The 23,487-nt window shown below is 42.0% G+C and overlaps 1 pseudogene; it reads left to right on the forward strand.

Moving 5' to 3' along the window:
* Window positions 1-11,444: 11,444 nt before the first annotated feature.
* On the forward strand, window positions 11,445-12,743 carry LOC127334765 (uncharacterized; annotated as a pseudogene).
* Window positions 12,744-23,487: the final 10,744 nt, after the last annotated feature.

Genomic DNA, 23,487 nt, shown 5'->3' on the forward strand with positions numbered 1-23,487 from the left:
ACATTGAGAGAAACCTAGCTTTGCCTTGATAAAAGAATTCTACCTAAGTGAGGAGGAATAACCCTAAACAATTAAACATAACCATGCTTATGCTCATACCTAAACCTAGTTGTGTATCACATTGGTGATCACTACTTAAACCCTAAACTATATTTGAATTCCAACTCATGGATTACTTTGGATTGTAGTTAGAACCCTGCCATGCCTCATGCCTATTATATTTCAATTCAAGGAAGTTTATGCAAAACCCTAAACCTTTCATATGGGATCCACTCCACATAAAATAATATGTCCTAACTTGTGTATCATGGATCACAAGTATAAGCTAAGTCATATATACTTAAAGATTAAATGCCATTGGTGAGTAGAGTGAAACCAATATCCAATTATACTTTGGCTCCCTATTACCTTGCTTAGTTTCTCAAATGGAATATTGTCTCATAATTGAACCGTCACCTTAGTTAATTGACTATTAGGAGTGTAGAATTTATTCTAAATGAGTTCAGCTAGGTGTGGCTAAGGAAGAGTATTAAAAATAAAGTTTATCCGCCCATATGCTTAAACCTTAGAAATAATTCTTCACATGAAATGATGAATCCATCTCATTCTCATTGCCATCTGTTCTAAAATTCTAGACATAATTAAAATATGTGGGAATCATCAATATTGTTAAAAATCCAAAACAGTAAACAAATCTAGTTCCTAAATTATATAGGATTGAGATAAATATTTAAGTCCATGTCTATTTTCATTAAACCTCCCAAATTAGCAATCTAATCATAAAACAAATATTTATTTAATCAACAACACTATGCAGTAAGCAATAGTACCAAATTATTTTGATACTAAAATAGTTTAGAACCTGTAAAACAAAACAGATTTCAAATTTGATTTCAAATAACAAATTCAAAATAGAAAATAGAAAAGAGAGAAAAAGAGAGGAAGTTTTCCTGGCAGGCCACCGCAGCCCATGGACGGCCCAGCCTTGGCCCAGCACCGCAGCCCAGCACCAACCCACCTGGCCACTTACCTCTTCGTCGCTGGCACGAAACAAAGGGAGGGGCGTCGTCTTCTTCCTCTTCCCTGCAGACGACACGACGCCGGCGAACCTCTGCCACCTCCTCGACGAAGATAAGGACGCCGCCGGACGTCGCCAAACCTTCCAGAACCGTGCCCTGGCGATTTCGCGTCCGTGTTATCCAAAATCATCACGATTCGTGCACTGGAACCCTAATTCACCTTGTCTCCGTATCCTGGCCGCCCGTCGCTGATGCTCGTCGTCGTTCCCGACCATCTCAAGCCCTATAAAGCCACCAGGAGGATCTCCGTGCTTCCCTTGTTCACCTCTGCCACTCAAATCCCTCTCAGTCGCCCCTATTTCTCAGCTTCTTCCTTCACTGTTCGCCGGTGACCTCCATGGCGCTGTCGATTGAGAGCACCCCGGAGAGCGTGGTGTGGTTTGGGAGGTGCGCAAGAGCGTGCAGATCATTTCTGCAAAAGGAATCGAGCTTGGGTGCCTCCAGTCAAGCTAATTTTGCCGTTCCATTTCTCCGGCCATCGCCGGGAATGGCGAACTGGAGCTCGTCCCCGTCCTCCATCCACCTCATCAAGCAGTCCACAAGCCTCACGGTGAGCTTGCGCATCTCAGGGACCATCTCGCTCGCTTGATCATCAACCGTAGCCCCGATTTGATAGTTGGCCGACATGCGCCGCCGCAGATGATGCTCACCGGAGCAACTCCGGTGACCATTTGGCAGAGGCATCACCACCGTTCGGTTCAACGTTTAGTGCTGCGTCGATTGAGCCTAGTCGCACGTCCGCGGGAACCCCCTAGCGCCGCCGTCTTCGGGAGTCAGCTCGCCGGAGTTGAGCCCCCGGGCCAGTCAAACATTTTGACTCGGTCTTGCTCACGTGGCTGCCATGCTAGACCTGGTCCCACTCGTCAGTCTCTGTGTGTGTGTAACCCGAACCGGTATGTTTAGTATTTTCTGTTTAATTTAAAAACCAGTAAATTGCTGAAACTTTGCAAAATCATATAAAATTCATTTTAGCTCAGAAAAATATGAATAATATATCAAAATGCTCACAAAAATAAAATCTATTCAAATAAAATATAAAACAAAAATGTGTGTCAAAATAAAAATTCACTTATTTTTAACCTTGTTAATTATGCCTTTTCAATTGTTTTGAATCCAATTTGAATTCAATAAATAGTTAAATTTCAAAATTAAATATCATCTATTCAGTAAGTAAATAAAATGTTAAGATTAAATTTCTTGATCATATTTTCATCAATTAAAATATTAGTGGTAATTCATAAACCCTAATGTGCAAATTACCATTTAATATTTCTTTAAATATTAATAAAGCAAGAAAATACCATCAACTAATATTATTTTGATAACTCAAATTTTGTAACTTAAACATTATTTAATTAACAAGTCATTATTTTAAAACCTAATCATAATTATAAAACCTAATTCTGGAAATTAAACCCTAACTAAAATTTGTCTTAATTCTTAAACCTTTTAAAATAATTAAATGATAAGGCTATTATTAGTTTTGTGCAAAGTACTTAATCACATTAATTCTAATACCAAGTATTACTTTAAGTATTGGATCATAATTTAGAAACCCTAGTTTTATTATAAGTTAGAATCTGGATCCCATTATTTTATGTGATCATTCCAAAATGATTTAAGTCTAAAACCCTAGTTGCTTATCACATGTGATCATGTGAATTTACCCTTACATAGAGAACCTTATTATGTGACCAACAAATACAAGTCATGATCCACCAACATAGAACCAATTCACATGAGACTATCATTTCATGTTCCTATTCTTAATTAAAACCTTTATGATCCACTAATGTCACATAGGTATAAACCCTAGCTTGTTAATATGTTAGCACCATTAGAATCAACTTCAACCATCATAATTTATAGGAACCCTTGTGATTTACCATTGTACCAACCATGAGTAGCAATTCACAACACATGCTCATATCCCACAAAACCCTACTTAAGGATCATAAACCACTTAGCTTGGAAACCATTAGTGATTCCTTAGTGAAACAAATAGGAAGTTATAGTAAACCCTAACCCATAGTATCACCTTGAACCATCCTTGATATGATGTCTAGGAGAAACCATAATAATAAACCTACTAATACTTGCTACATGTAGATCACTTCTACTTAAGAACCAACTAGCTCTATTAATAAACCCTAATAGCACTTAGCTCCTATTTAAAGTAGTTCTTATTCTTATTTAACCTATTCTTCAAAAGTTATTCTTTTGAAGTACAAATGTCAATCAAACCCTAGAAGCCCTAATCCTTCTTTGAAATACTCATTATTTCTTAAACAACATGTTCTTCAAAAGTTATTCTTTTGAAGTATAGGATAAGTAATCATCAACCATGTCCTGTAGAACTTAAAACTGACAACTATTCTTGTATTGTTATGCAACCATTAATCCTTTGTATGTATGATTGTTATGATGCATTATATCACTTGTTTATGTTATCATATCATCAACCCTAATAAGAACCTTGTTTGAAAACCATTCTAAAAGTGCAACACACCCTAAATAAATCTTTACAACTCATCAATCCTAAATCATCGAGATTAGGTTACGCTCGGGACGATTGCATCTTATACTATGCATTATAGCATCTTTGCCAGTTCTTTAAACACTGTCCTTACCGGACAATGATGGTATTTCAGAATTTGGAGTTCTCACGTATTGAAGCTTTTGCCTGCATAAGCTTGTAGTCAAGAAAGGCAAGTTCATCGCTTGCTCATGTCATTTGATTATTTGTATCAAACTATATGCAAAGTACTATACTTATCACTCATGCATTGAAAAGCAAAGTATTATTTTACAATTATGAATATGACTATGTGGTGGGCAATGGAACCATGGTATGTGTTGATATGGTGGAGGTTCCATTGCATGGGTACTACTCATCTAGGACTAAGTACCAATGTCGTCCAGTGATTCTAGCGCCGTACAAATCGCGTTAACCATAAGATCTATAATGGCACTGGGGAAGCCAGCCGTATCTTTTCCCTCCGGCACACCAACGGACTGGTAGAGCTGCGGGGTGTTGGAGGCACTGCCGTAGGTTGGGATATCCTTTTAAATCCCCATCCGTGTGTGATGACGGGCTCTACGGTCTATGATGGATTGTCCAAAGTACACCGTGAGTAAAGCCGTATTATCGGAAGATGTCTACTGGGGGTGTGCGGTTGGACAAAAGGGTGGGTTTGCAGGGTCGCGGAGAAGGCGGTGTGGGCTTGGATCTTACACCTGGCCTCACACCAAAGGAAGTGTGGACGGAAAAGTATACGCCTGTTTGGCAACAAGGATAAGGTCTCTTATGGGAAAAGTAACGCACCTCTGCAGAGGATACCGACCAGATCGTCACTCCCTCGTTCGGGAAGGGAACTGCGAACGCGGCAGGAAAGGAACTCCATGAAGTTCTGGTCAACCTGTGAAGACTGACGGGCATAGTTTTCAGAATAAAATAAACCTTTTGAAGAAATGTTTATGAAAACTTGCATTGGCCTATGACTTTCTGGTCTATGGCTGTAGCTAGTGCATGATACACCTATTTCCTAATATGAACTTGCTGAGTACGCTCGTACTCATTCCCTCCCATTTGAACCCCCTTCTTAGATCAAGGCACCGAAGGAGAAACTACCGTGGAACTCGAAGACAAAGGAGTCAACTTCAACAAGATGAAGAATCCAGTCAAAGAAGTCAATGGAGTCAATTCATGCATCAGCTATAATGGAAACCTAGACTAGTAATAGAAGGGAACCTTTCCCTAATCCTAGCACCTAAGTAGCTAGATTTCAATAGCAAGCCAAGTAGCTCTTAAACTTGAGTTAGTAATAAGATAGACTACTAGTCGTTCTTCTGGAGCTTTATTTGAAGTTTTACCTCACTGTAAAGTAGGAGGCTGTGTTGATCTTATGTAAACAGTTCGTGTGTACTTCTATAGACATACCTTGGACTGACATATGTTTCTGTTGTACCACTCTGAGGGATGTAATATGAGTGGAACGGTGTTTCACTTGTGTTATGTCAACGACTTGTGTACTACACCATGCAGTTGTACGCTGGGTCACCATAATTATGGTCCTATAGATAGTATTTTTCCACTTTGCCCTTACTTTATCTCTTCGTAAAGGAAGGCACCAAAGGGTTTAGAAATAAGTGCCGGATCTGAGGGACCCCTAAGAGCAAGTACAATAAGGCTGACTCAGCAGGCTATAAGAATTAAAATAGTGTTGTTTTGCTTAGGTGGATGAGAGAGAAGTGGAGAGAGAAGAGAGATGAGCTCTCATGCAAGAGCTAGCTCTTGCACGTGCTCCTAGACACTTTGTGAGTATGTGTGGTGGGCCTTTTACACATAAAGGTATCAATCCTTAAAGCCAACTATTGTACAAGGGGGTGTGCTCCGCTGTCCCCCCCTTAGCTCCACGGTTCTGAGAAGTTGGAGCTGCTCCAACTTTTGGTATAATTACGTGAAGTTGAATTCGTGAAATATAAAAATGCAGAGCACACTGGGACGCACCGCGTGAGCGCTTAAATCTTTGGCTGAAAGTTTATCTGGCCCGTGGCGAAGTACTTCCTGGCGGTGGAGTTGGCCTAGCCACGACGGTGAGGATGGCTATGACGGCGGCGCTGAACCACCCGGCACTGCCGTGACGTTCCAAAACACCGGGTAATTAGAAATATTGAAATGCGCTCAAGAGAGGAGAGGGATTTAAAAAGTTAACTGCAAGCTGCTCTAGCTTTTGGTACACAAACATAAAAAAAACATGGAGCGCCGTAATTTACATCCGACTGCTACTGATTTTACTTCATCGCAACATGATTTACATTTGTCGCTACTAAATCATGTACTCCGGTGAACGAGTCGACGTACCTTCAGCTGAAGTTAAACTTGTCCGATTCGTTCTCGCCGCCACACAAATCGAGTTGTAGCTCGCTGCCTCCACCGCCAGGAGCTTGCTGTCGCCGCCACTACGTCGCGCGTCGCCTCACCCACGACGAAGTTGGTTGAGGTGGTCACAACAAGTTTCTGGCGGCGGCAACAAGCTACAACTCGATTTACGAGGCAGCAAGAATGATTCAGACAAGTTTGACTCCGGCTGAAGGTAAATTCATTCGTTTGCCGGCGGCCTCGATTCGGTGGCGGCAAGCGTGAATCACGCTACGGTGAAGTCAAATCGGGGAGAGTCTGGGCATTGGGAAACATACCTGAGAGATGAGGGGGAGAAAGATAAAACATGCGTAACATTTTGGTCACTTATCGGTGGCAGTGGAACGTAAATAAACAACAAATCCATGTTTTTTGTTCTGCGGAACCAACTCCACGTATTTGTACCAAAAGCTGAAGCAACTACACATATTTGTACTAAAAGCTGGAGCAACTCCACGAATCAAAACAAAAAACCTGGAGCAGCTACAATTTTTTTGAACGATGGAGCTGAAGGGGGGGCACCGGAGCAATCACGTTGTACAAGTTAGCTATAAGCTGACTATAGCTGGTCTTATAGCCAGCACCCAGCTGCACTATTGGAATTGCTCTAAGGACTCAGGATGATAACGAGTGAAGGGAACCTCAGGGAAGCATTAGCTTAACCGTTCCTAGGAACTAGTCTAAAACTCAAAGTAATTCACTTGTACTGGAAAGGGAGTCTAAGGCGACATTACCTATTTAGGTCCTAGCCGCTAGTCGAATCTTCTCTCGTCGTCTCTTGCAACGTAGAATTAGGCCTTGCTCCAATGAACCGTCCGAACCTTTAAAAACATCATCATTTAAGTACTTGCAGAGTGTACGAAGACATTCACCATAAAGCCACCATACATGCCTCCTACTTATTACCTTATTTTTTGATCAAGTTACTCAAGATATCCCCTACTCTTTTATTGTCTTGACAACAACATAATTGATTGTTCTGTCACGTGTGTAATTTTTCCGCCCACATTATATTGGATGATTTTGTACATAGTTTTCATTATAAAAATAGTGTTGGTCGAATGCATCCTTGATGTTTAGGTTGGGAGTAACGAGTTTTCCTTTTACGGAATAATCGGTTGTGAAACAATACTTGGAAACAAAAAGAGATAATTAGCCAAACTATACGATACAAGTTGCGTGTATACCAATGTTTAAAGGGAAACAACATTTCCGCATCGCTAAAAACCTATATACTTCCTCCATACCGACTTATTAGGATATTACGTATTTCAAGAAAAACTTTAACTAGTAATTAGCCAACACAATATAAGATATATACCAAAAAAAGATTATGCCATTGGAAACTTTTATAAAATTTAAATCCAGTGACATAATTTTTGCCACATATATCTCATTTTTTAAACCAATTAAAGATTATTTTTTCTCTAAATACGTAATACCCTAATTAATTGGTACGGAGTAGTAGCAAAATCCACCTCTTCCGATGAAAGCGACTCTTTGTAAGCGCTTAATTGATTTATCTTATATTAATAATCGTTAAAATGCATAAGTATTGGTCCCTAATCAAGCATGTATCCTTCCCAATAAGCACCAATCTATCATGGAAAATTAGTCATTAACATAGAGAGAACGACACTAAACAAACCCAAAAAAAAGTGGTTGGGCAAACGGGGTTATCGTGGGCAACCGCAACGGTAAACACATTCTTCTTACCTATAGCAGCGTTGGCCTAGTATACCCACAAATAAGAACTTGATATTTCTATGGCACTCATCCTCACCGTGGATCGGGAGATCTGACGACCCAAGCACGCACGCGCGCAGCCTAATCCACGTGCAGCTCCCACTTCCGGCACGAGCTTACGAAAACACTCTGCATCATCCTGTAATTTTAAACCATGGCACGAGCAGACGACGACAGAGCTTTCCTCCTCAAAAGCTCCGACGGCAACGCTTGATTAAGCAATCAAAGATGGCAGGACGCCTGATCTTGATAATGATGACACGCTCGCGCGCGTGGAGATTAACTAGCGAAAAAACATACTGCGCCCCGAGACGAGAACCGCTTGGTTATCGGCGACGATGCAGGAGCAGGGACAGGAGCAGCAAGGCGCATACTGGTTAAATAATCAATCGATTTGGAAGAGATGCTGAGCTTGGAGTGAGAATTTCTCCGTGATATCTCCCTCAGTTCTTTCGCTCCCAAATTTGTCACATTGCCCAACCCATGATTGCCTTTGCCCTGGGATGATCTCTCCTCAGTTCTCTCGCTCCGTTTCAAGCTTCAGACAGAGGATACACGGATGGATCACATCACACGTTTGTGATACGAAACGCTGCAACAGCTTCAGCGCAATTTCCTCCAGATGATTGAATGTCTGGTGGCAAGTCTTTCCCATGCCATTCCTCGCAGCAGCGGAGCAGAAAACCATAAGTGTGAGACGTGATATCCTGCACCGGCCTCCTTGTTGCATTCAATAGCTTGCAGATTGTGCCAGCCTGCCAGGCACATCTACTGTAGATTTCTGCATCTATATCTATATGATCTCAATCTTCAAATGCTACAGAACCGTGAAACTATTCGGGTAGTGATGAATGTGAAATTCAGAAAGTGATGGTGCAAGCAGATTAGCAGTTCAGGAGTGTTGCATATGTGAAGTTCTTCAGCAAGAAATGAACTGCAAACCAGGAGTATGAAAACCAAGGCGCCACTGCGCAAAGCCGCAAACTCTTCATTTCGTGCTGTTTTCCTATTGTTGCGTTCTACTAGCAGAAAGCCGGAAACAGCTGAGTCTTTGATATTACAATATTTTGCAAAGTAGCTTTCGACCCATTAAAAACACGGATATAAAATAAGCAGAGAAAGCTGTTGATCAGTGGGCACAGCCGGAGAGAAAGGAACATGATGAGCACGCCCCAATCTGTGCAACAAACATGTCTTGATGTCCACCTAAAAAGATACTACTAGTTGTTCATAGAAACCTTTCTGACAAAACTTCTAAATTCAGAGATGTCTCTATTTTGCTAAAGTCTAAAGTTAAGGATGAACTGTTAAACATATGGCGATTCAAACAAAAAAAACTCATATGGTATGCATATGCAGGATAAAAAACATAGGACATATTCATCAAAGGGCCATTAGGTGTGCACGATTTTCCAGGAAATTCAAAATTGAGCCTGGGAGCACATGCCCCTGCATAAAAAAAGGGCCGTTCTGAATGAAAAAAAAGGTGAAAATTTCAACACATGTATCTGCCAAGTCCTAAGTTTTCACATTAGTTTTCAGGAGAAAAGTTTTCCCCACATACATAAAATAAACAAATTTTGTGCTCCAGAGTTGCTTTTTACAACACTATTTTTTCATAGGACACAACATATGTATAATATTCATGAAACTTTGCAGACATAGACACAAACATGTACACTGTAAAACAAATTTTTAAAAGTTTCTGAACATTTTAATGTATTTACTGATCACTGGGGCATGTGCGCCTAGTAGCCAAAACACCATGCTCCCATTTTGCCAACATTATCAAATCAAATGATTTGCCACCCATGATAATTGGAAACATGGTGAAGCAAAGAACCATCTATGTGGACCTAAATACGTATATAAAGAAATTCAGCTTACAACACTGAACCACAATAGACTAGATACAGCTTAAATTCAAGTTACAATATTGAACTAGGATAGACAAGATAATGAGATATAGCTCTTAGCTCATTTAGATTGCTATTCCTCTAGCATAACAATCTATTCACATAATTGGCACCATTATAAGTTTACCTTTCCCTTAAGAAAAAAACTAGTGAAGTTACCAAATAAGAAAACTGCGAAAATGCTAAAAAAGGGCTTGTTTGATTCAAAAGAATCCTATAGAAAATTTATAGAAGTTTATCCTTAGGAATTTTTTCTATATGCACCGTTTGATTTGTAGGATTGAATCCTTAGGAATGCGTACGAATTTTTCCTATAGGATTGCGTTGCACTATGTTTCGTTGGAACTTTTCATCCACTCAAACCTCATGTTACTATTCATTTTTTTTCTGTAAATCAAACGCTACATGAGAAAATTTCTCGTAGATTCCAAATCATGTAGGATTCAACTGGACTTGACATTCCAATCCCGCGATTTTGCTATTCATGTATTCTAAGAATCCTACGAATCAAACATGCCCTAGAAGGGTGGAAGACAAGGGAGAAAAATATAGTTGTGAGCAAGAGATCATTTGGGTTGTAGGAATTCAGTAATATCTAGGATTTTAGCTCTTATTATCTATTCCTGCATGATCCTCTTTGGACCCTACAAAATGTGTATGATTTTTTTTGTACGACTTAGTTGTTATTCGGATCAAGTGATTTATTATGTTATTAAATGATTTGTTTCATATGCGTCAAGCAACTGTTTTACACTTATTCGTCTAGGATCAAGACACTATTCGAGTGTTTTATTTTGTATTTTCCATCAAACAAATATTCATATGTATTTCTTGTGTTTTGCAGACGTCTATTTTGCACAGGCGGTCATCAAAATTTATGTACTTTTTTTTTCTATTCATGCGACCCAAAGAGATTCTAAGTGGCATTTGTCTAAATTTGATGGTTCTGTTTTTTATGCCTCTGTTCTCAGAAAATTTCAACTCTACTCCAACCTTGTCTTACACTTGTTGGTGTACGGTCAAGTTACTTATTTCTCCTCCAACCTTGTCTTACACTTGTTGGTGTACGGTCAAGCTATTTATTTCTGCGTCCAATCCAAACAAAACTTTTACTGTGGTTTGCCAAAACAAAAAAAAAATGAACTTTGTGCTTAGCAATTTTTATATTTCACACTTGCATTTCTGTCAAATTCTCATGTTTTTTTTAGCCAAAGCGACCCCAAAGGCAAATCTTGTGGTCGCCACAGGCCAATAGACCACACTTCTACTCCGGTGCTCCTCCCCTGAAAAAAATATGGGCGCGTAAAATACAATAACGATGGAGATCTTCCCATAGATATTCGTAAGAGGGCTCACGATCGCAATTTTGAGTGTAGGTCCACCGTCCGTATAACCATGTACAGGCTCGTATGGTCCGTGTTGTGTTGTACCTCGTTTTATACGTATCTACGGTCACGTGCGGGTGCCGAAATAGAAAAATGCTATAAAGATCTTGCTCATGTGACCTCTTCTTTTTCCTTGCGCGACGTATACATACCGTATCAATATAGACAGGTATACATGGGCTAGATATGAATTTCGGCGGATTCAACATAGAAAAAAAAATCAACTATGACCCTTCAAGTTTGTTTAGGGGGGAGCACCGGAGTAGCCCTCAATAGACCATTCAACGGCAGTATTCAATTCTTTACTGAACCCTCTCCAACCTTGCAGTAAATGAGCTCACTTACCTTCATCTCCCTCCTCTCTATAAATCGAGCAAAATAAAGAGAGCAGAAGCGCCAAGAGCAGAGCAGCACGACCGACCCCTTCCGTGAAACGCGGCAGCGCAATGTCTCTCCTGCACCCTCCCCACCTGCATTTCAACAAGCTCAAGAAGCGCGCGCGCGCCGCCATCGCCAGCGGCACCGGCAGCCACCGCCCCGCTGCCAAGGCCAGGAAGGGCCTCGCGGCAATCCTGTACAAGCTCCGCGACGTGCACCGCCCGCCGTCGTCGCCGCCATCGCCCTTGCCATGCCCGTCGCCGTCCACCCCGCACCACCGGCAGCTCTGCTACCCGCCGGCCCCGTCCACCTGGCCGTGGCCGTCGTGCCGGCACCCGCGCACCAGCTCCTTCCGCGCGAGGCCGGAGGACATTGCCGTCGCCGCGGCCGTGTACCGGACCGCCAACGCGGTGTACGACGCGTCGTCGGAGCACTTCCTCCGGCGCCCGTCCCTGGACGAAGCGTGGTGCGGTAAACGGAGCTCCGTCTCCGTGTCGGGGCAGGACGCCGTCGATCGGGAGCCGGAGGCGGAGGAGACGAACAAGGAGGTGCAGCTGCGCGAGACGGCCGTCGTGTGCGGCGTGCGGTCGGAGCGGCTCTTCTTCGAGCCGGCCGGCGCAGAGTTCTTGTCCCCCAAGCAGGTAATGCAGTGCACGTCCTGTAACTATCTGGCCAGTTGACGGTGACAACAGAAAGCAGTCCTGTTAACACGATAGAGATGCTTTTCGTTTCGTTTCAGGCGGAGGCGCTACTAGGCGAGGCCACCAGGGACGCGCCGACCAAGACCGACGAAGCCACTACCGCGCCGGCCGGCGAGAAGGACCACCATACGCCACCGGCGGAGCCCTCCGAGCTGAAGGGTGGCACGGTGGTGGTGATGGTGGAGTCGGAGGACCCGTACGGCGACTTCCGGGCGTCGATGGTGGAAATGGTGGCGGCGCACGGGCTGCGGGACTGGGAGGGCCTGGAGGAGCTCCTGGCGTGGTACCTCAAGCTCAACGCCAAGGGCGTGCACGCCGTCATTGTGGGCGCCTTCGTGGACATGCTCGTGGGCCTGGCCACCCCGCCGAGCCCGTCGCCGCCGTCGCAGTCGCCGTCGTCGTCGTGCATTACGTTCGAGGATCGATTACTCGTCGGCGACCCTCGATGAGGAAGAGAAGAGCTGATGATCGGGAGCTCGATTTTTGCCCTATTTTTTTTAAGAATCTCAACCAGAGTCAGACCAGAGTTTTTGTTAATTCTTTGCGAGCTGGTGAGAGAGGTACAATGGAATGATTGTACAGTTGCTAAAACTAATCGATGCTGACCCCTTACTCCATTAGCTGTAGTATGTTTGTTGCTGAGATGTTTCATTGACCAAATTTGCGCGTACTTGTGTTTTTCCAGCCTGCGACGGCATAGCTGTGCTTGCCTCACAATTTTCTTGGCGCCAAGGGTTAAGTATCCAAAATTCCTTGTCAAGATCCGGCCTTTGTTGGCGCCCCTTGCGATGCAATAGATCGGACACCATAGCATTCTGGATCCGGCTTCCTATTAATGCCTCACCAGCAGCTAGCTCATAAATACTCCAGTTTATGTCCTTTGAATGCACTAGCCACCAGCACATAACACTCGATCCGAGCATTGTATGCTTGCCCGGATGCAAACATCGGTCCTTCTGGACATTTACATGCTCTCCATGTTACACTTTGACCACTACTAATTTCGACCAAAATTGTTTCACGACGACTTTGTTTTGCTAAATCTCAGTGGCCTGTTTTTTTTTTCCTGCACTATATCTTACTCAGTTCCAGCCATGGCGGTGGTGGCCTCCTCCTCCACCGGAGGTGGTCGGCCAGGTGTCTTCGACGGCGAGTTGGGAGGTGCGGATGCCGGTGAAAATCCAGCCCCTGGTCACAGGGGGTGATGGTGGCATGGGAACGGCGTTACCTTGTTGCATGGCGTTTGCAGCCCATGTGTACCCACTCGTGCTACTTCAGGGGAAAACCAAGATCTGGATCTTTTGGATCGGACCATGGCACCACTTTCTGCATCCTTCTACCTCTTGAAGCATCGTTTTTCGAGCAAATGCTAGATGGTGGCTAGTAGTGGTGGAGTAGTATGCATCTACCACGTCGACGACGGTGAGTCTCAGCAGCATGGTGTAGCGGGGTCTCGGTGACGGACAAAGTGCGATGGACTCGCGCAGGATGGAAGCGATATCGGGCGTCATGGTGGCCTCGACGATAGGCCTTGCAAGGGCTATTCAGATCTCTGCCCTGAAGATGGACCAGCGGCTAATGATGACGACGACTACTGCAGCCTAGGCATGAGACACTCGTCAAGGGTCTCCTAAACCGGATGTGTTTTCCTGCTATTGTCATAGGGTGATTCAGTGATGCTCGCGGTAATTAGTTGGTGATGTGTTGTTTGTGTTTTTAGGGCATGAGGTCCCGACGGCATGTTATTTCAACCATTGTCGGGTTTTTAGGTGTTGAGTGGTGGCTTTGGTTTTATGATTTATGCTCTTGACAAATCGTAGCTGAATAAAATCTAAATAAAAACATGTGCATAGATTGATGTAGAGGTTATGCCTGGCTATTTCAAAAAAAACTCAGTTCGAATAACATATAACACTAAGAGCAACTGTAGCAGGTTATTTCCCTTCCTTATAACTTTTCAAGTGGATTCTAATATTTTTCGTAAGCACACGTATTTACCTTATGGCAACTCTAGAGCACGTGTAAGGTGGATGCTTGTATTTTTGCAGAGCTATAAGGTAATATGGGTTTCTCTTCTTTTTCGATAAAGAAAATTTATTAATATCGCGAAGATATCAATTACACCAGCCTCTACAACAACGTAGTGTCTTAATAGCCATACGGATGCACACATTTAAAAAAATTACAGAAAAGAAAAGTCCCACTACAATGACCAAATAATTGAAATTTTAATTGTTCATTCTCTTTGTGATTCTAATTTTGGTTCTTAACCGCCATAATAATTTAAACATCTATGTTTGACATATAATTTAACAATGTTTCAATTCATGATTTAAATTTACAATTTCAAATTTATCCCAGATGTGCAACAGACATGAATCAAAATACCCCACCGTGGTCACAAAGTCATGTTCACAAACATAGGGCATAATGTATCAAACATCTCCCAAAATAAAAATTTAAAGAAAATAAGAGATCATCTGAATACAAATATCATCCAAAATGAGGGTCACATACCACGTCCACTCCCTTCCCCTTCATGTTGGGCCATGCAACAGAAAACAAAACTTTTCCTACACGGTACTTTTAAGATCTAGTTAAGGAAGAAGGCCACAAGAATTACAACTAGACATGCATGTGTGGAAAGAAGCGCGTCAGGCCAGTGCAGTCATCGATCCGATCCAAGACGATCCCACAAACAGCTCTCTGGATCTGTGACCTCCTTCACCTTGAAGCGTCACACGTGCAACACCTTTGCCGGTATCCACACGTACGAGGAAGAGCATCGGTGGTGGACTACTAGATCCAGTATGACTGGTAGACTAAAATGGGGCTAGGGTTTCCAACCCATGGAATGGTCTGATACGTCTCCAACGTATCTATAATTTCTGATGTTCCATGCTAGTTTTATGATAATACCTACATGTTTTGCTCACACTTTATAATGATTTTATGCATTTTCCGTAACACACCTATTAACAAGATGCCGAAGTGTCAGTTCCTATTTTCTGTTGTTTTTGGTTCCAGAAAGGCTGTTCGGGCAATATTCTCGGAATTCGACGAAATAAAAGCCAAACATCTTATTTTACCGAGACGGACCAGAACACCGAAGGGGAGACGGAGTGGAGGCCCAGGGCCCCCACACCATAGGCCGGCGCGGCCAAGAGGGGGGGCGCGCCGCCCTATGGGGTGGGCCCCCCAGGCACCTCCTTGCGCTGCATCTTCGCCTATATAATCTCTCGCGACCTAAAAACCCGACACCAATTGACGAAACTCCAGAAAGACTCCAGGGACGCCGCCGCCATCGCGAAACTCCGTTTCGGGGGACAGAAGTCTCTGTTACGGCACGCCTCCGGGACGGGGAATTGCCCCCGGAGTCATCTCCATCGACACCACCGCCATCTTCATCGCCATCGCTGTCTCCCATGATGAGGAGGGAGTAGTTCTCCCCCGAGGCTGAGGGCTCTACCGGTAGCTATGTGGTTCATCTCTCTCTCCCATGGTGTGATCTTTATGAATATGTAGATGTTACTCTTGTCTATTATGCACTCTAGAGGTTACTTTAAATATGAACTCCGGATGTTGTGGAGCTTGTTTACTCCGGCTTGAGGGAGCTCTTGTAGCCCTACACAATGAATGGTGTTTGTTATCCAACAAGAGAGTGTTTGAGAGTAGCACTTATTTGTTCATCTATGTGATCGTAGGCTTTGCAATCTAGATGTCATATGCTATTCAAGTGTTTTATTATGTGAACTTTGGAGTTACTGTGATCTCGGTGTAATGGTGACAGTGTGTGCGCCGTGTGTAACTCTCTTATGAATTGTGGTGTGTTAGTACCTCTTATGAATGCTCACGGTGACGGTGTGGGGTGTTTATTAGTACTTGGGAATACACCTTTGAGGTGTGCTTTTGCACACTTGCCCAATGAATTTGAGTTCTTTATTCAACAGGAGAGTAGTATGATGAAGTGCTTATATTTATATTCAATTATGATTGCAATGTTGAGAGTGTCCACTAGTGAAAGTAGGATCCCTAGGCCTTGTTTCCAAATACTGCAAACATCGCTTATTTACTGTTTTACTGCATCTTTACTTCCTGCAATATTTACTTCAGATCGCAATTACCGTTCACCACCGTTCACCACCATCTATACCACCTGCATTTTACTATCTCTTCGCCGAACTAGTGCACCTATACATCTGACAAGTGTATTAGGTGTGTTGGGAACACAAGAGACTTCTTGTATCTTAATTGCAGGGTTGCTTGAGAGGGATATCTTTGACCTCTACCTCCCTGAGTTCGATAAACCTTGGGTGATCCACTTAAGGGAAACTTGCTGCTGTTCTACAAACCTCTGCTCTTGGAGGCCCAACACTGTCTACAGGAATAGAAGCGTGCGTAGACATCAAGCTATTTTCTGGCGCCGTTGCCGAGGAGGTAAGGTAAAAGGTATTCACATCCTCCGGCTGCTAAGCTATTTCCTACCACTGTTGCCGGTGTGTGAGTGCTCGAAGCTATTTCCTTTAGATCCTGCAAATATATTTTTTTGTTTCTTGTTTTTAGTTTCACTAGTTAGGCTTAATGGAAAACAACAAAAAAATTAGAGATCTTTATGAACTTTATATTGAATTAGGACATGATGTGTTTGAAGAGAGAATTAAAAAAACCCATGGAACTTTGTTTGCAAAATAGTTGTAGCAATGTTATTAGCATGAACTCTTTAAATACTATTATTGCTAATGCTATGGAAGAATTTAAGCTTGGGGAAGCTGGTTGTGACATTTTTAGTCCCCCAAGTTTTGAGGAGAAAATTTTCTTTGATGATACTTTACCTCCTATATATGATGATTACAATGATGACTATCATATTTTCAGTCCACCTACTATTGAGGAGAAAATTAATTATGATTACAATATGCCTCCTATATATGATGATTATGGTGATGAGAATAATAATGATAGCTATCTTATTGAATTTGCTCCCACTACAATTAATAGTAATGACTATGCTTATGTAAAGAGTAATAATTTCATGCATGTAGCTCATGATAAGAATGTTTCATGTGATAGTTATATTGTTGAGTTTGTTCATGATGCTACTGAAAGTTATTATGAGAGAGGGAAACATGGTTATATGCATCTTAATAATATTAAGTTTCCCCTCTTTATGTTGAGAATTTTGAAGTTACTCGTGTTTTATCTTCCTATGCTTGTCACTTTGTCCTTCATAAATTTATTTGTGTACAAAATTCTTATGCATAGGAAGTGGGTTAGGCTTAAATGTGTTTTGAATTTGCTTCTTGATGCTCTCTTTTACTTCAACTCTTATTTCTTGCGTGAGCATCATTAAAATTACTGAGCTCATCTTAATGGCTATAAAGAAAGCACTTCTTGGGAGATAACCCATGTATTTATTTTGCTACTGTTTTGTTGTGTCTTGGAAGTTGTTACTACTGTAGAAACCTCTCCTTATCTTTACTTTATTGCATTGTTGTGCCAAGTAAAGTCTTTGATAGTAAGGTTGATACTAGATTTGGATTACTGCACAGAAACAGATTTCTTGCTGTCACGAATTTGAGTAGCCCCCTCTGTAGGTAACTCAGAAAAATATTCCAATTTATGTGAGTGATCCTCATATATGTACGCAACTTTCATTCAATTTGAGCATTTTCATCTGAGCAAGTTAAGTGCCTCTAAAAAATTCGTCTTTACGTACTGTTCTGTTTTGACAGATTCTGCCTTTTATTTCGCATTGCCTCTTTTGCTATGTTGAATGGATTTCTTTGTTCCATTAACTTTTAGTAGCTTTGTGCAATGTCCAGAAGTGTTAAGAATGATTATGTCACCTCTAAATATATGAATTTTTGATTATGCACTAACCCTCTAATGAGTTTGTTTTGAGTTTGGTGTGGAGGAAGTTTTCAAGGATCAAGAGAGGAGGATGATATAATATGTTCAAGAAGAGTGAAAGGTCTAAGCTTGGGGATGCCCCCGTGGTTCATCCCTGCATATTTCAAGAAGACTCAAGCATCTAAGCTTGGGCATTCCCAAGGCATCCCCTTCTTCATCGACAACTTATCAGGTCACCTCTAGTGAAACTATATTTTTATTCCGTCACATCTTATGTGCTTTACTTGGAGCGTCTGTGTGTTTTTATTTTCATTTTGTTATCTTAGTTCTCTGAATAAATTGGATCCTACCTTGTTTGGGAGAGAGACACGCTCCGCTTTTTCATTTGAACACTTGTGTTCTTAGCTTTACTTTTAATGTTCATGGCGAAGGTTGAAAACTGCTTCGTTCATTGTTATTTGGTTGGAAACAGAAAATGCTTCATGTGGTAATTGGTATATGGTCTTGAATAATTTGATACTTGGCAATTGTTTTGCTCAATAGATCATGTTTAAGCTCTTGCATCATGTACTTTGCACCTATTAATGAAGAACTACCATAGAGCTTGTTGAAATTTGGTTTGCATGATTGGTCTCTCTAAAGTCTAGATATTTTCTGGTGAAGTGTTTGAACAACAAGGAAGACAGTGTAGAGTCTTATAATGCTTGCAATATGTTCTTATGTAAGTTTTGTTGTACCGGTTCATACTTGTGTTTGCTTCAAACAACCTTGCTAGCCAAAGCCTTGTACTGAGAGGGAATACTTCTCGTGCATCCAAAACCTTGAGCCAAAACATATGTCATTTGTGTCCACCATACCTACCAACTATGTGGTATTTCTCTGCCATTCCAAAGTAAATTGCTTGCGTGCTACCTTTAAAATTTCATTTCTTGTCTTTGCAATACATAGCTCATGGGAAAGTAGCCTTACAAACTATTGTGGTGATGAATATGTCGCTTATGTATCTTATTTCTTATAAGTTGCTTGTTGAGCGGTAACCATGTTTCTGGGGACGCCATCAACTATTACACCTTTGTTGAATATCATGTGAGTTGCTATGCATGTTCGTCTTATCTGAAGTAAGGGTGATTTATCATGATCAAATGGGTTGAGTATGCATATTGTTAGAGAAGAACATTGGGCCGCTAACTAAAGCCATGTATCATGGTGGAAGTTTCAGTTTGGACATTAATCCTCAATCTCTTATGAGAATATTATCTGTTGTTGAATGCTCATGCATTAAAGAGGAGTCCATTATCTGTTTTCTATGTTGTCCCGGTGTGGATGTCCTAAGTTGAGATGTATCAAAAACGAGAAATCAAATGCGATCTATCTCCTTAGACCTTTGTACATGCGACATAGAGGTACCCCTTTGTGACACTTAGTTGAAACATATGTTATGCAATGATAATCCATGTAAATCCAAGCTAATTAGGAAAAGGTGCAAGCACTATTGGTATTCTATGCATGAGGCTTGCAACTTATAGGATGTTTATGCATAACACATATGAATTATTACTACCGTTGACAAAATTGTTTCTATGTTTTCAAAATAAAAGCTCTAGCACAAAAATAGTAATCCATGCTTCCCTCTGCAAGGGGCCTTTCTTTTACTTTATGTTGAGTCAGTTTACCTACTTATTTCTATCTTAGAAGCAAACACTTGTGGCAACTGTGTGCATTGATTCCTACATACTTGCTTATTTGCACTCATCATATTACTTTGTGTTGACAATTATCCATGAGATATACATGTTGAAGTTGAAAGCAACTGCTGAAACTTATATCTTCCTTTGTGTTGCTTCAAAACTTTCACCTAAGAATTTATTGCTTTATGAGTTAACTCCTATGCAAGTCTTATTGATGCTTGCCTTGAAAGTACTATTCATGAAAAGTCTTTGCTATATGATCAGTTGTTTAGTCATTATCTTTACCATTGCTTTGAATCACTTCATTCATCTCATATGCTTTACAATAGTATTGATCAAGATTATTATAGTAGCATGTCACTTCAGAAATTATCCTTGTTATCGTTTACCTACTCGAGAGCGAGTAGGAACTAAGCTTGGGGATGCTTGATACGTCTCCAACGTATCTATAATTTCTGATGTTCCATGCTAGTTTTATGACAATACCTACATGTTTTGCTCACACTTTATAATGATTTTATGCATTTTCCGGAACTAACCTATTAACAAGATGCCGAAGTGCCAGTTCCTATTTTCTGTTGTTTTTGGTTCCAGAAAGACTGTTCGGGCAATATTCTCGGAATTCGACGAAACAAAAGCCAAACATCTTATTTTACCGAGACGGACCAGAACACCGAAGGGGGGACGGAGTGGAGGCCCAGGGCCCCCACACCATAGGCCGGCGCGGCCAAGAGGGGGGGCGCGCCGCCCTATGGGGTGGGCCCCCCAGGCACCTCCTTGCGCCGCCTCTTCGCCTATATAATCTCTCGCGACCTAAAAACCCGACACCAATTGACGAAACTCCAGAAAGACTCCAGGGACGCCGCCGCCATCGCGAAACTCCGTTTCGGGGGACAGAAGTCTCTGTTCCGGCACGCCGCCGGGACGGGGAATTGCCCCCGGAGTCATCTCTATCGACACCACCGCCATCTTCATCGCCATCGATGTCTCCCATGATGAGGAGGGAGTAGTTCTCCCCCAAGGCTGAGGGCTCTACCGGTAGCTATGTGGTTCATCTCTCTCTCCCATGGTGTGATCTTTATGAATATGTAGATGTTACTCTTGTCTATTATGCACTCTAGAGGTTACTTTAAATATGAACTCCGGATGTTGTGGAGCTTGTTTACTCCGGCTTGAGGGAGCTCTTGTAGCCCTACACAATGAATGGTGTTTGTTATCCAACAAGAGAGTGTTTGAGAGTAGCACTTATTTGTTCATCTATGTGATCATAGGCTTTGCAATCTAGATGTCATATGCTATTCAAGTGTTTTATTATGTGAACTTTGGAGTTACTGTGACCTCGGTGTAATGGTGACAGTGTGTGCGCCGTGTGTAACTCCCTTATGAATTGTGGTGTGTTAGTACCTCCTATGAATGCTCACGGTGACAGTGTGGGGTGTTTATTAGTACTTGGGAATACACCTTTGAGGTGTGCTTTTGCACACTTGCCCAATGAATTTGAGTTCTTTATTCAAAAGGAGAGTAGTATGATGAAGTGCTTATATTTATATTCAATTATGATTGCAATGTTGAGAGTGTCCACTAGTGAAAGTAGGATCCCTAGGCCTTGTTTCCAAATACTGCAAACATCGCTTATTTACTGTTTTACTGCATCTTTACTTCCTGCAATATTTACTTCAGATCGCAATTACCGTTCACCACCATCTATACCACCTGAATTTTACTATCTCTTCACCGAACTAGTGCACCTATACATCTGACAAGTGTATTAGGTGTGTTGGGGACACAAGAGACTTCTTGTATCTTAATTGCAGGGTTGCTTGAGAGGGATATCTTTGACCTCTACCTCCCTGAGTTCGATAAACCTTGGGTGATCCACTTAAGGGAAACTTGCTGATGTTCTACGAACCTCTTCTCTTGGAGGCCCAACACTGTCTACAGGAATAGAAGCGTGCGTAGACATCATGGTCTTACCGTGCCTTTTGGGCAGCATCCGCTCCATTTTATATAGGGAGTGAGTGTGCGCTTCACAACACTTGCAGCCCACTCAGTTGGACCCTATTTTGGTCACCGCGAGTCCAACTAACTGACATAGTTTTGGTCTGGTTCGATTCCAACTGGAACCGACTCTATTTCAGTCGGATCACATCCATCTGGCTCCTACCTCTCTTAGGTGTGTGATCATGTAGGTTTACGATCACTTAGAATCGACTAGATTTACTCCTCTAAGTATCATGTCATGGCTCCAAGTCTCACTCGCCTCCATGAACACCTGGTCTCAAGTGATAACTGGTAGCAGCTGATAAGGAATAACCTTATCAATGCCCATGATGATGGACTTGGGTTTCAAGAAAGGAGAACGTTGGCGAATCAATAGACCGGTGCCCACGACAAGTATGATCAGGGGGAAATCGCCGAGATTGTATTATTGAGAATTAGGGTTAGAGTGTGTTGCGAGTTGTGGGATCTGTCTCCTTGGTGGCTCCTCCTATCCTTTATATAATAGGCTAGGTCTCAGAGACCACCTCGAGGTCTAGTTACATCATAGTAGGTTCACCCGATATGGGCTTAATTTTCTTGTTTACATACATATTGGGCTTCGACTTCATGTCGGTTTCTTCATGGGCCTTCGCCTATTTCTTCCTAGACTTTGAACCAAGGATGGTAATACTGAGTACCCGATATGGTATATCCATGTCAGCTGTTAGCTCCTAGAATAATGTGCCAGCTCCCAAGTGATGTGAAGTCATTACGACTAACCTTTCAATGCGACTTATGTCAAAGTCCATTTTACCTCACGATATACCTTTACAAGCTATATACAAGTTATCGGCATCCCTTTAATAGCTCAACTCTCTTCTTGATCCGTGATATGTGATTCACCAGACTAACTCTTAGTTGATCTCCTCGGTTAGCACTTTACCGGGTCACACATGTTCATGCTTTTAGAATCATATCATCCGAGAAGGGTCCAAAGAATATCTATCCAAGTGGAGGGGAAAATCACATACTGGTGTAAGTCAGATTAGCATCGCCGTGCCCATGACAAGTGGAACTGATTCATCAGCCGACTTGCATATTAGGCTAAGTTGTGCCAACACAAACTCAATGACTAAGGACAGTTTAATATGAACAACATGAATATATAGTTCCATAATCGTATCACGTATTCGATGATACATATAAGATTTCATACATAGACAACTTTACTTTATGAATACATCATCCATGATTGCCTCTAGCGCATATTTCCAACACTTCGAGCCAAAATGATCTCAAGGGTGAGGTCCCAACATGCCCTTGCTTTATTATGTGTCTCGTTTGGATCCATGATCATAATCCTGGCCTCCTCCATTCTCCTTCCCCTGCTCTTCACTTCCTCCCGCCTATATTTTGCCTCCTCAATCACATGACTATACTCCTTTAAGTGAGCACTGTGTGCCTCCATCCTTGCCTCATAGTTTCTCACCTCTTCAACTTTCTCATTTAGCTTTCATGATATATTGTCACCTCATCTTCTTCCATTTGTTTCTACCACTCAGTGAATTCCATATTTACTTCAAGAGTCCACCCTGCCATCTCATTCCTTATCTTGATCAACACATCGAGTCGCTCCTTCGTGGAAGCTAGCATTTTTCTTTCTTTACCTTGTCATTTCTCCTTGAGACCTCCATGAGCATGGAGTAGGACTTATTGGCTTAACTTAATCATTACCTCCCTCCTTTGCATCAATAATTTGGGCATTTCCCTAACAATGACAAGACAAAGCCTTGGATTTTGAGTTTACGCATTGTAGAATTTTATGAGTAATCATGTTTGAAAA

The sequence above is a fragment of the Lolium perenne genome, chromosome 2, assembly GCF_019359855.2.
Source record: "Lolium perenne isolate Kyuss_39 chromosome 2, Kyuss_2.0, whole genome shotgun sequence".
In the NCBI taxonomy this organism is placed as follows: Eukaryota; Viridiplantae; Streptophyta; class Magnoliopsida; order Poales; family Poaceae; genus Lolium; species Lolium perenne.